The sequence below is a fragment of the Eschrichtius robustus genome, chromosome 5 (genome assembly GCF_028021215.1).
Source record: "Eschrichtius robustus isolate mEscRob2 chromosome 5, mEscRob2.pri, whole genome shotgun sequence".
Classification (NCBI taxonomy): Eukaryota; Metazoa; Chordata; class Mammalia; order Artiodactyla; family Eschrichtiidae; genus Eschrichtius; species Eschrichtius robustus.
The window spans coordinates 105,691,316-105,704,652 of NC_090828.1; positions in this window are offsets into that span (position 1 = coordinate 105,691,316).

Here is a 13,337-nt window from a genome sequence, read left to right on the forward strand (position 1 = left end):
CATCTGAAAATTCATAAAAATGAACATATTTCCACAGAGAAAGACAATCTCACATTGAGAAGACAAACTTATGTTTAAGCCAAAGAAAAGGTGTGAGGAATGGATAAATTAGGATATTGAGGTTAACAAACATATACTAATACATATAAAATATATCATCCGCAAAGACCTATGGAATACCAAGAGTGGTCTACTCAACACTCTGTAATAACCTACATAGAAAATGACCCAAAGTTCAATAGATATATGTATAGGTGTAAATGAACAAGATGCTGTTCACCCAGAACAAAAGACATTTTTCAATCAAATTTCCTCTCATAAAAACTACAACCTAAAGTGACAAACAAGAATTAAGGAGGCTAAACCTTACGGGGTTTTCTCCTGCCACATTCCACTCTAATCTGCCACCAAAAAGCACAACTTGCAGCAAGGTTTTGTTTCGATAGGAAGCAGAGTTGGCAACGTAGAAATGCTGCCACCCTAAGGCCGTTTCCTCAAACAGAAGCTTTCAATCTACTGCTAATGGTCACTAATATTCACAAGGACTGCAGGGCTGTAAATGACTCATGCCCTCAAAAAATGTCCTGGGCTTGGGAATGGCCAAAAAAGTACAAAACACGGAAAACATTTCAAGAAACCAGTTTGAAGAGGTAAGTGTTACTCACTCTGTTATTTAAAAAAAAGAAGAACATGGATAAAAGCTCAATATCAGGAATTATTGGTTGGATGCAAATCCAAACTCGAAAAAGATTTCGCCAAACAGTATTCAAAATGACATCCGTAAAAAGTCTACAAACAATGAATGCTGACGGGTTAGTGGAGAAAGGCATACCCACTATGCTGTTGGTTAGATGTAATCTGGTAACAGCTAATCATGAGAACAGAATGGAGCTGCATTTAAAAGGTAAACACTGAGCTACCATAAGTTGCGGCCGATCCCCTAATGGGCGTATACCCTAAGAAGACCAGAATCGGAAAGGCACAGACAGGAAAACATGCACTGCAGCCATATTGACAATAGCCAAGTAAGGCAAGAAAAGCAAATGTCCATCAACAGTTAAATGGACAAAGAAGAAGCGGTATACGTACCGAATGGAATAGTAGCCTCGGGAAAAAAATGAACAGTGCCATTTTCAGGAGTGCAGATGAGCCTAGAAGTAATCATATTGGGTTAAGTATGTCAAAAGGGAATGATAAATATCCTATGGTATCATTTATACATGTTATCCTAAGATTGCTACCAATGAACAGATTTCCAAAGAAAAAGACACTCAAAGACGTATAAATCAAACTAATGGTTAACCAAAATGAAAGGCGGTTGGATGGATAAATTAGGATTATAGGGCTAACATACATATACTAATGTATGTTGAATGTCTATAAACATATAACATATAAACTATATGAATTATATAATCACCAATATATATAAAATATATAATGACAAACCACCTACCAAATACCAAGGGAGGTCTACTCAACATTCTGTAATAACATACAGGGTAACAGGATCCGAAGATGAACAGACATATGTATGAATCATTGAGCAGATTGTGTACAGCCAGACAATCACAACACTCTAATCAAATTTACTCCGATAAGAAATATAAATTAAATTTAAAAACCAAACATAAGTAAGGAGACATAGCCTTCTGAGGGCTCACCCCAGCACATTCCACTCTAATTTACAACCTCACAACACTACCTCCGGGAAGACTCTGTTGCCCTAGTAACAAGAGTTGAGAAAGTAATAATGCTGCCGCCTTGTGGCTTTTTCCCACAACAGCAGCTTTAAACCCAGTGCTAATGGTTGGTAAATAGTCACAAGACATGCAGGGCTGTAAATGATACCTGCCCTCAAAAAATGCCCTGGGGTAGGGAATAGGCAAGAAAATTCAACACATGACAAATTTTTCAAGAAGTCTATGAAGAGGGAAGTTGTACTCACACTTTAAGAAATAAAAGGAAAAGAAAAAACAGGACATGCCTAAAGCTCAGTATAAGGAATTAGTAGCCACATGCAAATCCAACCTCCAGAAAGGTTTCAGCTCACGCCAGTCAAATGACCATCAGCTAAAAGTCTACAAACTATAAATGCTGAAGGAGTTTTAGAAAACTGTGTACATTCTAGCTGCTGGTGGTATGTAAAGTGGTATCAGCACTAACGAAAACTGAACGGAGCTGCTTAAAAGGGTATAAATTGAGCTACCATATGATGCGGCAGGGCACCTTTTGGGCCTATAACCTAAGACCCCCAGAATCGGAATGACAGAGGCAGGCAAATGTGCACTGCAGCAATACTGCAGTAGCCAAGACATGAAAGCAAAAAAAAAGTCCATAAACAAATGAATGGACAAAGAAGAAGTGGTATATGGACACATTGGAATATTAGTCACGAAAAAAAATAAAATAATGGCATAGGCAGCACCACAGATGAGCCTAGAGATAATCACACAACGTGAAGTAAGTCAGAATGCGAGAGACAAATGTCCTAGGATAACACTTATGTCATCTGAAAATTCATAAAAATGAACATATTTCCACAGAGAAAGACAATCTCACATTGAGAAGACAAACTTTTGGTTAAGCCAAAGAAAATGTGTGAGGAATGGAGAAATTAGGATATTGGGGCTAACAAACATATACTAGTACATATAAAGTATATCATCTCCAAAGACCTATGGAATACCAAGAGTGGTCTACTCAACACTCTGTAATAACCTACATGGAAAGGGACCCAAAGATCAATAGATATATGTATATGTGTAAATGAACTAGATTCTGTTCACCTAGAACAAAAGACATTTTTCAATCAAATTTCCTCTCATAAAAACTACAACTTAAAGTCAGAAACAAGAATTAAGGAGGTTAAACCTTACGGGGGTTTGTCCTGGCACATTCCACTCTAATCTGCAACCAAAAAGCACAACTTGCAGCAAGGTTCTGTTTCCCTAGCAAGCAGAGTTGGCAACGTAGAAATGCTGCCACCCTAAGTCCGTTTCCTCATACAGCAGCTTGCAATCTACAGCTAATGGTCACTAATATTCACAAGGACTGCAGGGCTGTAAATGATTCATGCTCTCAAAAAATGTCCTGGGGTTGGGAATGGCCAAAAGAGTTCACAACACGGAAAACTTTTCAAGAAAACAGTTTGAAGAGGTAAGTGTTACTCACTCTGTTATTTATAAAAAAAGAAGAACATGGATAAAAGCTCAATATCAGGAATTATTGGTTGGATGCAAATCCAAACTCCAAAAAGATCTCGCCACACAATATTCAAAATGCCATCTGTAAAAAGTCTACAAACAATGAATGCTGACGGGTTAGTGGAGAAAGGCATACCCACTAATCTGTTGGTTGGATGTAAACGGGTAACAGCTAATCATGAGAACAGAATGGATCTGCATTTAAAAGGTAAATACTGAGCTACCATATGTTGCGGCCGATCCCCTAATGGGCCTATACCCTAAGAAGACCAGAATCGGAAAGGCACAGACAGGAAATCATGCACTGCAGCCATATTTACAATAGCCAAGACAGGCAAGCAAACAAAATGTCCATCAACAGATAAATGGACAAAGAAGAAGCGGTATACGTACTGAATGCAATAGTAGCCTAGGGAAAAAAATGAACAGTGCCGTTTTCAGGAGTGCAGATGAGCCTAGAAGTAACCATATTGGGTTAAGTAAGTCAAAGGGAATGACAAATATCCTATGGTATCATTTATCATGTTATTCTAAGATTGCTACCAACGAACATATTTCCACAGAAAAAGACACTCACAGACTTATAAAACAAACAAATGGTTAACCAAAATGAAAGGCGGGACGATGGATAAATTAGGATTTTGGGGCTAACATACATATACTAACGTATGTTAAGTGTCTATAAACATATAACATATAAACTATATGAATTATATAATCACCAATACATATAAAATATATAATGACAAAACACCTACCAAACACCAAGGGAGGTCTACTCAACATTCTGTAATAACATACATGGTAACAGGATCCAAAGATGAACAGACATATGTATGAATCACTGAGCAGATTCTGTACAGCCAGAAAATCACAGCACTCTAATCAAATTTACTCCGATAAGAAATATAAATTAAATTTAAAAAACAAACATAAGTAAGGAGACATAGCCTTCTGAGGGCTTGCCCCAGCACATTCCACTCTAATTTACAACCTCGCAACACTTACTCCAGGAAGACTCTGTTGTCCTAGTACCAAGAGTTGAGAACGTAATAATGCTGACGCCTTGTGGCTGTTTCCCACAACAGCAGCTTTAAACCCAGTGCTAATGGTTGCTTAATAGTCACAAGGCCTGCAGGGTTGTAAATGACACCTGCCCTCAAAAAATGCCCTGGGGTAGGGAATAGGCAAGAAAATTCAACACATGACAAGTTTTTCAAGAAGTCAATATGAACAGGGAAGTTGTACTCACTCTTTAAGAAATAAAAGGAAAAGAAAAAACAGGACATGCCTAAAGCTCAGTATAAGGAATTAGTAGCCACATGCAAATCCAACCTCCAGAAAGGTTTCAGCTCACACCAGTCAAATGACCATCAGCAAAATGTCTAAAAACTATAAACGCTGAACGGGTTTTAGAGAACTGTGTACCTTCTAGTTGCTGGTGGTTTGTAAAGTGGTATCAGCACTAACGAAAACTGAACGGAGCTGCTATAAAAGGTAAAAATTGAGCCACCATATGACGCGGCAGGGCACCTTTTGGGCCTATAACCTAAGACAACCAGAATTGTAAAGACAGAGGCAGGCAAATGTGCACTGCAGCAATATTGAAGTAGCCAAGACATGGAAGCAAAAAAAAGGTCCATAAACAAATGAATGGACAAAGAAGAAGTGGTATATGGACACATTGGAATATTAGTCACGAAAAAAAATAAAAGAATGGCATAGGCAGCACCACAGATGAGCCTAGAGATAATCACACAACGTGAAGTAAGTCAGAATGCGAGAGACAAATGTCCTAGGATATCACTTATGTCATCTGAAAATTCGTAAAAATGAACATATTTCCACAGAGAAAGACAATCTCACATTGAGAAGACAAACTTATGGTTAAGCCAAAGAAAAGGTGTGAGGAATGGATAAATTAGGATATTGGGGTTAACAAACATATACTAATATATATAAAATATATCATCCCCAAAGACCTATGGAACACCAAGTGTGGTGAACTCAACACTCTGTAATAAGCTACATGGAAAAGGACCCAAAGATCAATAGATATATGTATATATCTAAATGAACAAGATTCCGTTCACCCAGAACAAAAGACATTTTTCAATCAAATTTCCTCTGATAAACACTACAACTTAAAAACACAAACAAGAATTAAGGAGGCTAAACTTTACGGGGGTTTGTCCTGGCACATTCCACTCTAATCTGCAACCAAAAAGCACAACTTGCAGCAAGGTTCTGTTTCCCTAGCAAGCAGAGTTCGCAACGTAGAAATGCTGCCACCCTAAGGCCGTTTCCTCAAACAGCAGCTTTCATTCTACAGCTAATGGTCACTAATATTCACAAGGACTGCAGGGCTGTAAATGACTCATGCCCTGAAAAAATATGCTGGGGTTGGGAATGGCCAAAAAAGTACACAACACGGAAAACTTTGCAAGAAAAGAGTTTGAAGAGGTAAGTGTTACTCACTCTGTTATTTATAAAAAAGAAGAACATGGATAAAAGCTCAATATCAGGAATTATTGGTTGGATGCAAATCCAAACTACAAAAAGATTTCGCCACCCAGTATTCAAACTGCCATCCGTAAAATGTCTACAAACAATAAATGCTGACGGGTTAGTGGAGAAAGGCATAGCCACTATGCTGTTGGTTGGATGTAAAGTGGTAAGAGCTAATCATGAGAACAGAATGGAGCTTCATTTAAAAGGTAAAAACTGAGCTACCACATGTTGCAGCCGATCCCCTAATGGGCCTATACCCTAAGAAGACCAGAATCGGACAGGCACAGACAGGAAATCATGCACTGCAGCCATATTTACAATAGCCAAGACAGGCAAGCAAACAAAATGTCCATCAACAGATAAATGGACAAAGAACAAGCGGTATACGTACCGAATGCAATAGTAGCCTCGGGAAAAAAATGAACAGTGCCGTTTTCAGGAGTGCAGATGAGCCTAGAAGTAATCATATTGGGTTAAGTAAGTCAAAAGGGAATGACAAATATCCTACGGTATCGTTTATACATGTTATCCTAAGATTGCTACCAATGAACATATTTCCAAAAAAAAAGACACTCACAGACTTATAAAACAAACTAATGGTTAACCAAATTAAAAGGTGGGAGGATGGATAAATTAGGATTATGGTGCTAACATACATATACTAATATATGTTAAATGTCTATAAACATAAAACATATAAACTATATGAATTATATAATCACCAATACATATAAAAATTATAATAACAAAACACCTACCAAATACCAAGGGAGGTCTACTCAACTTTCTGTAATAACATACATGGTAACAGGATCTTAAGATGAACAGACATATGTATGAATCATTGAGCAGATTCTGTACAGCCAGACAATCACAACACTCTAATCAAATTTACTCCGGTAAGAAATATAAATTAATTTTAAAAAACAAACATAAGTTAGGAGACATGACCTTTTGAGGGCTTGCCCCAGCACATTCCACTCTAATTTACAACCTTGGAACACGACCTCCAGGAAGAGTCTGTTGCCCTACTAACAAGAGTTGAGTACGTAATAATGCTGCCGCCTCTTGGCTGCTTCCCACAAGAGCAGCTAAAAACCCAGTGCTAATGGTTGCTTAATAGTCACAAGGCCTGCAGGGCTGTAAATGACACCTGCCCTCAAAAAATGCCCTGGGGTAGGGAATAGGCAAGAAAATTCAACACATGACAAATTTTTCAAGAAGTCAATATGAAGAGGGTAGTTGTACTCACTCTTTAAGAAAAAAAAGGGATAGAAAAAACAGGACATGCCTAAACCTCAGTATAAGGAATTAGTAGCCACATGCAAATCCAACCTCCAGAAAGGTTTCAGCTCACACCAGTCAAATGACCATCAGCAAAAAGTCTACAAACTATAAATGCTGAAGGGGTTTTAGAGAACTGTGTACCTTCTAGCTGCTGTTGGGATGTAAAGTGGTATCAGCACTAACGAAAATTGAACGGAGCTGGTTTAAAGGGTAAAAATTGAGCTACCATATGTTGCGGCAGCACAACTTTTGGGCCTATAACCTAAGACAACCAGAATTGGAAAGACAGAGGCAGGCAAATGTGCACTGCAGCAATATTGAAGTAGCCAAGACATGGAAGCAAAACAAAGGCCCATAAACAAATGAATGGACAAAGAAGTGGTATATGGACACATTGGAATATTAGTCATAAAAAAAAATAAAAGAATGGCATAGGCAGCACCACAGATGAGCCTAGAGATATTAACACAACGTGAAGTAAGTCAGAATGCGAGAGACAAATGTCCTAGGATAACACTTATGTCATCTGAAAATTCATAAAAATGAACATATTTCCACAGAGAAAGACAATCTCACATTGAGAAGACAAACTTTTGGTTAAGCCAAAGAAAAGGTGTGAGGATTGGATAAATTAGGATATTGGGGTTAACAAACATATACTAATATATATAAAATATATCATCCCCAAAGACCTATGGAATACCAAGTGTGGTGAACTCAACACTCTGTAATAAGCTACATGGAAAAGGACCCAAAGATCAATAGATATATGTATATGTGTAAATGAAAAAGATTCCGTTCACCCAGAACAAAAGACATTTTTCAATCAAATTTCCTCTGATAAACACTACAACTTAAAGACACAAACAAGAATTAAGGAGGCTAAACCTTACGGGGGTTTCTCCTGGCACATTCCACTCTAATCTGCTACCAAAAAGCACAACTTGCAGCAAGGTTCTGTTTCCCTAGCAAGCAGAGTTGGCAATGTAGAAATGCTGCCACCCTAAGGCCGTTTCCTCAAACAGCAGCTTTCAATCTACAGCTAATGGTCACTAATATTCACAAGAACTGCAGGGCTGTAAATGACTCATGCCCACAAAAAATATGCTGGGGTTGGGAATGGCCAAAAAAGTACACAACACGGAAAACTTTGCAAGAAAAGAGTTTGAAGAGGTAAGTGTTACTCACTCTGTTATTTTAAAAAAAGAAGAACATGGATAAAAGCTCAATATCAGGAATTATTGGTTGGATGCAAATCCAAACTACAAAAAGATTGCGACACCCAATATTCAAAATGCCATCCGTAAAAAGTCTACAAACAATGAATGCTGACGGGTTAGTTGAGAAAGGCATAGCCACTATGCTGTTGGTTGGATGTAAACTGGTAACAGCTAATCATGAGAACAGAATGGAGCTTCATTTAAAAGGTAAAAACTGAGCTACCACATGTTGCGGCCGATCCCCTAATGGGCCTATACCCTAAGAAGACCAGAATCGGAAAGGCACAGACAGGAAAACATGCACTGCAGCCATATTTACAATAGCCAAGACAGGCAAGCAAACAAAATGTCCATCAACAGATAAATGGACAAAGAACAAGCGGTATACGTACCGAATGCAATAGTAGCCTCGGGAAAAAAATGAACAGTGCCGTTTTCAGGAGTGCAGATGAGCCTAGAAGTAATCATATTGGGTTAAGTAAGTCAAAAGGGAATGACAAATATCCTACGGTATCGTTTATACATGTTATCCTAAGATTGCTACCAATGCACATATTTCCACAGAAAAAGACACTCACAGACTTATAAAACAAACTAATGGTTAACCAAATTGAAAGGTGGGAGGATGGATAAATTAGGATTATGGGGCTAACATACATATACTAATGTATGTTAAATGTCTATAAACATATAACATATAAACTATATGAATTATATAATCACCAATACATATAAAATATATAATGACAAAACAACTAGTAAATACCAAGCGAGGTCTACTCAACGTTCTGTAATAACATACATTGTAACAGGATCCAAAAATGAACAGACATATGTATGAATCATTGAGCAGATTCTGTACAGTCAGACAATCACAACACTCTAATCAAATTTACTCCGGTAAGAAATATAAATTAAATTTTAAACACAAACATAAGTAAGGAGACATAACCTTTTGAGAGCTTACCCCAGCACATTCCACTCTAATTTCCAACCTCTGAACTCGACCTCCAGGAAGAGTCTGTTGCCCTAGTAACAAGAGTTGAGAATGTAATAATGCTGCCGCCTCGTGGCTGTTTCCCACAACAGCAGCTTTAAACCCAGTGCTAATGGTTGCTTAATAGTCACAAGGCCTGCCGGGCGGTAAATGACACCTGCCCTCAAAAAATGCCCTGGGGTAGGGAATAGGCAAGAAAATTCAACACATGACAAATTTTTCAACACGTCAATATGAAGAGGGAAGTTGTACTCACTCTTTAATAAAAAATAGGGAAAGAAAAAACAGGACATGCCTAAAGCTCAGTATAAGGAATTAGTAGCCACATGAAAATCCAAGATCTAAGCTGTAATCACAGTTTGATAAATAAAAACGACATGCTTTAAAGGTCAATTTCAACAGATTATTGGACACATGCAAATTCAACCACAAAGAGGTATCAGCTCGCACCTGTCAGAATAACCATCAGCAAGAAAACTACAAACAATAAATATTGAAGGTGTTTTGGAGAAATGCATACCCTCAACTTTAAGAGGGACGTAACCTGGAAAGAGCCACTAATGAGAACTGAATGGTGGTGCCTTTAAAATGTACACACTGAACTACCATATGATACAGCAAGCCCACTCCTTGTCCTATAACATAAGAAGATAAAACTGGAAAGACACAGGCAAGCAAATGTGCATTGCAGCAGTATTACAATAGCCAAGACATGGACACAACCAAAAAGTCCATTAAGAGGTGCATGGTCAAAGAAGAACTGGTACGCGTACAGATGGAATATTAGCCAGAGAAAAAAATGAAACAATGCCATTTGCAGCACCATGTATGATTCTTGAGGTAATCAGGCAAATTGTACTGAGTCAGAAAGCAAAAGACACATATCCTATAATATCACTTATAGGTCTTTGCTAAAAATTGATACCAATGAAGGTATTTCCACAGAGAAATGCAATCACAGATTCATTAAATAAGCTTATGGTTCACCAAATGGAAAGGTGTGAGGATTGGATACATTAGGATATTGGGGTTAAGATAGATATAGAAACACATGTGAAATATGTAATCACCAAAGACCTATGTAATACCAAGAGAAGATTACTCAACAGTGTGTCATAACCTACATGGGAAAATGATCCAAAGAAGAATAGATATATGCATATGTTTAAAAGAATCACATCTTGCACACCTAGAAGAAACAAAACATTTTAATCAAATTTGCTCTGATAAAAAATAAAAATTAAATTAAAAAAAGAACAAGAAGTAATGAGACATAAACTTAAGGGGCTTTTTGCTGGCACATTGTATTCTAATTTACAACCAGAACATGACTTCCATTAAGGCTCTGTCATCACTAATAAAGCAGCTTTATAAGCAATGTTGAAGATAGCTTAAAAGAAGTCTCACTAATTATTGATAGGAACAAGAAAACAAAGTAAAAATCTCGCTGCAAAAAGTATACATAGAGTAAGGATAGTAGATCAAACACTTATTAAACTTCTGTAAAGAATAAAAGACAACAGTAGTATGTTTTTCTAAAAAAGAGAGAGCCCAAATAAACCTGAAATGACAGAGATGATGTTACAACAGACACCACAGAAATACAAAGTATCCTAAGATACACACAGTGTAACTCAGGGCTCAGACTGGACAGAGCCCACTCTCCAGTCCCCTGTACATGACTTACAGGAGCCTCAGGAACTGAGGAGGGGGTCCCTGAGGAGAGGCTCAAGATAGAATATGGTAGGCATTAACATGGCTGCATTCATCTTAAACATGCCTGAACTACATTCACACGAGATGATTCTGTCCTGTATGTACATCGGCACCTCTAGTCGGAACTGCAGATCTTTGGCTTTAGCACCTCTACTGACAGCATTAGCTTCACCTGCTGTGGACCGTCTCCTATAGGATTTCTAGAACCACAAAACATCGAAGCTTCACAGGACCCAGAGTCTGTGCGACCCCACGCAGAGTCTCAGAGTCTCAACTCCAGTCAGATACTCCACTCTTGGAGGGCACACACAAAGTAGTGTGCACATCAGGACCCAGGGGAAGGAGCAGTGACCCTGTAAGAGAATGACCAGAACTACCTGCTAGTTTTAGAGGGTCTCCTGTAGAGGCAGGTGGTGGCTGTGGCTGTGGCTCACCGTGAGGACAACGACACTGGCGGCAGAAGTTCTGGGAAATACTCCTTGGTGTGAGCCCTCCCAGAGTCCGCCATTAGCCCCACCAAGAGCAAGGTAGCCTCCAGGGCTGGGTTGCCTCAGGCCAAACAACCAACAGGGAGGGAACCCAGCCCCATGCATCAGCAGACAAGCGGATTAAACTTTTTTATTAAAGTTTTATTTAATGCGCAGACAAGCGGATTAAAGCTCTGCCCACCAAAGCAACACCCAGCTCTACCCATCACCAGTCCCTCCCATCAGGAAGCTTGCACAAGCCTCTAAAATAGACTTATCCACTGGAGAGCAGACAGCAGAAGCAAGAAGAACTACAATTCTGAAGCCTGTGGAAGGAAAACCACATTCACAGAAAGATAGACAAAATGAAAAGGCAGAGGACTTTATACCAGATCAAGGAACAAGATAAAACCCCAGAAAAAAAACCGAAATGAGGTGGAGATAGGGAACCTCCCAGAAAAAGAATTCTGAATAATGATAGTGAAGATGATACAAGACCTTGGAAAAAGAATGGAGGCAAAGATCGAGAAGATGCAAGAAATGCTTAACAAAGACCTAGAAGAATTAAGGAACAAACACCTAGAAGAATTAAAGAACAAACAAACAGAGGTGAATAATATAATAACTGAAATGAAAAATACACTAGAAGGAATCAGTAGCAGAATAACTGTGGCAGAAGAACGGATAAGTGACCTGGAAGACAGAAAGGTGGAAATCACTGCCATGGAACAGAATAAAGAAAAAGAATGAAAATAAATGAAGACACCCTAAGAGTCCTCTGGGACAACATTAAACGCAACAACATTCACATTATAGGGGTCCCAGAAGGAGAAAAGAGAGAGAAAGGACCCAAGAATATATTTGAAGAGATTATAGTCAAAAACTTCCCTAGCATGGGAAAAGAAATAGCCACCCAAGTCCAGGAAGTGCAGAGAGTCCCAGGCAGGATAAACCAAAGGAGAAAAATGCCAAGACACATAGTAACCAAATTGACAAATATTAAAGACAAAGAAAAATTATTGAAAGCAACAAGGGAAAAATGACAAATAACATACAAGGGAACTCCCATAACAGCTGATTTCTCAGCAGAAAATCTACAAGCCAGATGGGAGTGGCATGATAAATTTAAAGTGATAAAAGGGAAGAACCTACCACCAAGAGTACTCCACCCAGCAAGGATCTCATTCAGATTTCACAGAGAAATCAAAAGTCCTACAGACAAGCAAAAGCTAAGAGAATTCAGCACCATGAAACCAGCTCTACACCAAATGCTAAAGGAACTTCTCTAAGTGGGAAACACAAGAGAAGAAAAGGACCCACCAAGACAAACCCGTAACAATTAAGAAAATAGTAATAGGAACATACGTATCGATAATTACCTTAAAAATGAATGGACTAAATGTTCCAACCAAAAGACACAGGCTCTCTGAATGGATACAAAAACAAGACCCATATATATGCTGTCTACAAGAGACCCATTTCAGACCTAGGGACACATACAGACTGAAAGTGAGGCGATGGAAAAATATATTCTATGCAAATGAAAATCAAAAGAAAGCTGGAGTAGCAATACTCATATCAGATAAAATAGAATTTAAAATAAAGAATGTTACAAGAGACAAGGAAAAACACTACATAATGGTCAAGGGATCAATCCAAGAAGAAGATATAACAATTATAAATATATATGTACCCAACATAGGAGCACCTCAATATATAAGGCAACTGCTAACAGCTATAAAAGAGGAAATCAACAGTAACACAATAATAGCGGGGGACTTTAACAGCTCACTTACCCCAGTGGAGATCATCCAGACAGAAAATTAATAAAGAAACACAAGCTTTAAATGACACAATAGACCAGATAGAGTTAATTGATATTTATAGGACATTCCATCCAAAAACAGCAGATTACACGTTCTTCTCAACTGCA